This window comes from Triticum dicoccoides, chromosome 3B (assembly GCF_002162155.2).
Source record: "Triticum dicoccoides isolate Atlit2015 ecotype Zavitan chromosome 3B, WEW_v2.0, whole genome shotgun sequence".
Classification (NCBI taxonomy): domain Eukaryota; kingdom Viridiplantae; phylum Streptophyta; class Magnoliopsida; order Poales; family Poaceae; genus Triticum; species Triticum dicoccoides.
The window spans coordinates 13775587-13779781 of NC_041385.1; the positions used below are offsets into that span (position 1 = coordinate 13775587).

General features: G+C 43.6%; 1 pseudogene; it reads left to right on the forward strand.

Annotated features, from left to right (window-relative positions):
* The first annotated feature begins 818 nt into the window (after positions 1-818).
* LOC119274398 overlaps positions 819-4195 on the forward strand; it is a 7740-nt pseudogene continuing 4363 nt past the window's right edge.

Sequence of the window (4195 nt, forward strand, 5' to 3'; positions counted from 1 at the left end):
GAAAGGACCATGTTCCCATAGATGAATGAAATTTTTCGAAGATTATATGGGATTCATAATTTTTTGCGTGTTTACGGAAATGGTTGAAGAGCTTTTTTTCCCCCAACTTCACCTAAACTGTAATTATTTTACGGAACTGTTGGAGATGTTCTGTACTACTGCAGTACGTGTGTGACGTACCGTACGATCAAACGCCTTGAGCCCTGTACTACTGCAGTACGTGTGTACTACAGCACTATGGTGCATGCTGCGCATGCTCCGGAAGTGGCATGATCCGCACAGCCAGAGAGAGCATCTCCAATATTGAATAATCCAAGTGGGATGTGCAGTACATGGTTTTCTAAGTTTGCAAGCAACAATATTTTTTGCAAGGACTAGCTAGGGTCCTCCTGAATTATTGCCACAGTTTGGTGATGGGTCTATTCAATTTCAGACTAAATTAAAGTTGTACTCCCTTCGTTCACAAAAAATACAAAATGTGCTATACCATTTTCTGAATCAGATGTATATACACGCGTTTTAGTGTGTCCGTGCATTCGTTTCAGTCGGTATGCGGTCCGTATTGAAATATCCAAAACATGTTATATTTGTGAATGGATGGAGTGCTTGTAACGGTGCATCTATTTTCTGCATTTCAAAGTTCCATTATTTTTAGGAGTAGTGTAGTACACCCATGCTCGTACAGTACTCATCTGGCTCCGTAGTACAGTAGTACATTCATTTGCTTTGTACCAACAGCAGCAAGTGTGCAGAGTTGGCAAGAAAGATCCTTCATGGATATGGGCTCAGAAAGCGTACAGAGACTGCGCGCGCAACACACGCTACGGGTGCCGGCCCGCCCTTAACTGAAAGCACCTCATACATTCGCGTCGCTGTGGATAGCGATCGATGCTACTATTTCAGTTCGTCAACAATTTATCTCCATCCTCTCCCCGCATCACTGTATAAATAGGGAGCGCGCGGAGGACAGCAGCCGTGGTGGCAGAGTCCGTAGCGCGAGCTGTCTGTCAGTAGCACAGCAACCTCCCTCAGGTTCTTGTTCTAGTTCAGTTTGGTAATCTTTTGCGGCGCCAAGAACGCGCCAATGATCGCCGTCTCGTGATCGTTCCCTTCCCGTGGTTCATTTGATTTAACCCAATCTATTACCCCAACTGCAGGTGGGTTGGAGCAAGGGGGGAGAAAGAAGATGGACGCGGAGCAGGAGTCGCGGTGGGCGGCGGCGCAGGGGATCGGCATCGGCGAGGACCTCGTCCCGGCCGCGCTGCGCCACCTGGAGTTCCTCGCCGCGGTCGACCGCCGCCGGTGGCTCTACGACGGCCCGCTGCTCCACAGGGCCATACGCAGGTATCTATTGTTGGCTCTTCAGCAACACAAGAGACCATTTGCGTCTGGAAATTAGTTTATTTTCTGATGAGGCGTTTCATTCTTTTTCTGTCGCGGTACAATCTCTACTATGTAGGGTGCGTTGTGTTGGTTGGGAATAAAATTTAGAACGTTGACCATGTCTCCTGACAAACACCTGCTTGAGGAAAATTAGACCCCCCAAAAAAAGACTACTTCAGTTAACCTTGATTTTTGTTTAAAAAAAAAGGGGGAACATAAGTTAACCTTGATATAAGTTGGTGGAAGAGTTTGGGTTTTCATTTTGAAGGAATGGCATCGAATATTTTTTCTGAAACTATCCTCTGATCTAGACTTTGAAATACTGACTTAATTTGTTGTTGTGCTAGGTACAAAGTCTGCTGGCTTCCCCTCCTTGCCAAGCACACCGAGGCCGCTGTTGCAGATGATGAGCCTTTGGTTGTTCCGCTTGACTGCGAATGGATATGGCACTGCCATCGGCTTAACCCGGTATGCATATTTGACTCACAGATGCTCGTGTGCCGTTCAAAATCTGTCGACACCACATTAGAGAAGTACTAGTATTTGGCTATTAATTTGTATGTACCTCTTAGCATAACAGAAAGAGAATTACTAGTGAGTGAACATGGTTGGAAATGTCTAAATCAAAGTCATCCTGTATTGTTTCTGGTTAGTTTTGCTCTGCTAACAACAGATATCTTTCAGACTCGATATATAAAGGACTGCAAGAGATTATATGGTAGGATACTGGACTCTAAGAATGTCAGGTCCTCCATTCAAGCAAAGTCCAAGGATCGGTCCGAGAAAGTTTGGACTGAGTTATATCCTGGAGAGCCTTTTGAGTTGGAGTACAGTGGCAGCCCTTCCGACGATTCTGTTTACGTGGGTGATGAAACCGCAGGAGGCATTTCCTATGATCTGGTCTCAGCTGTTAAGAGACAGTCTTCTTTCGTCTACCAGGTAGTTACACTACTAACCTTTGCTCTGATGTACTACTAACCTTTCTGTAAAAGAAAAAGATATGCAAGAACTATAAATAAACATGTGCAGAAAGTCAGTGAGTTCCTTTGTTTCTGTCAGGTTGGAACACCAAACATGCATGATCAGCGTTTTCTTGAAGACGCTTTAGCTCGGTACAAAGGTTTTTTGTATCTGATCAAGATGAACCAGGAGAAAGGAATGAACCTTTTTCGTGTGCCAACCTACGATGTGGATCTAATGTGGCACACTCACCAACTGAATTCTGTTGCCTACTGCAATGACATGCTGTGTCTCCTTGGGAGAGTTCTGGAGCATGATGACACGGATGACGATCGAGCTGAAGGAAAGAAGCTCGACACCGGATTTTCAGGGACCACCGAACAGTTTGAGAATAGCTTTGGTGTGAGGTATTGGAAGGCTGGCGCTATGTACCGTGGAAGCTTGCCATCTCCTGTGACATCCGTTCCTCAGATTTTCAGTGGTGAGGGCGATAGTGTTTTTGGTGTCGGTGAAGCAGAGAAGCATCTTGCTATTCTTGAAACAAACGTTGTGGAGGTATGCTTGACACCCTTTTTACATCTTATTGTTATCCATGAAGCAACATTTACACGAGTACTTTGCAAAGATTTTTGTGATCTAATAAAATAACCCAGAATGTGGTATGTTGTACTATTAATATTATTATTGATTTGGAAGCACGTCTGATATTGGTTATCTAAAAACATGATTGACCGCTTCTTTTGTCAAGAGACAATTACTGAATTTACTAACTCAAAATATTTTCATCCTTTGCAGTTGTATTTACAGATTGTGGACATCAAGAATTTACCATCTGCAATTCCTGAGAAAAGCGTTTATGTATGGTACACCAAGACTAAACCAGATGCATTCATCCGTGATGGCGGCAGGTTGGATATTTCATCGAAAACAGGGAAGAGTATCGGAGCAGGTTTCCAATGCGAACCGACTGGCGAAATCATTCTTACAGTAATGGTTGATCAGGCCTGTTTTGGGGCATCATCATCATCGAACAAACCAGAACCGTTGGGGAAGGTTTCGATCTCTCTTCAAGAGGTTACAGGGCATGATTTCAAGCTCTCCTTTGAGAGGTGGTTTGAACTGAAAACTGGTGGTGCGTATGCCGGTTCCCCTCCTGTCAGTCTTCGTGTTGCCGCATCTTGTTCTGTCCCAAGGCAGGCTCCACAGGTCCTTAGCATGGTCAATGTAAAGCCTTGCTCTCTGAAGGCCTGCCTATTGCCACATTCCATCAAGGATCAAAATATGAGCTCCTGGACTCGCTTCGTGTATGATTGTGGTACTGAACTCATTCGTCTTCAGATAAGGTATTTATTTGTTCGTGGCATCGATGGACACATATATGTGAAGTCTTACATGATACTTGCTGGTAACTTCCTTCCAGAAACAAATAAAAAGTTATTATATAATACATTGATTTGTAATAACATATAGTGTTATTACATCTTATTTTCCAACTGCAAACTGGTATTTGGTCGAGGAACTAATATTCAACTTATATGGCAGTATTTTGTATTTTGCCTTCAAAACATATTCGAATTTATTCCAGTGGACACTTGAAAGTTCTATTTACCATGTTTAAGAAAAAAATATCAGTTTCTTCTGGTCTAATGAGAAATTCCTCCCCTTTACTTCAGGGAGCACAAGGCCAAGAGTGGCATGGCTCTCGTTCGAGAATTGGTCGGAGTAACAAAGTCATCAGAGCAGCCATTGCAGCTTGCACAATTCACGGAAAACAAATGGTCTTTTAACAACTCCAACTCATCCATCACTCTTGACCTGAAACCAAGCAAGGATGGCTGCATAAATGAGCTCA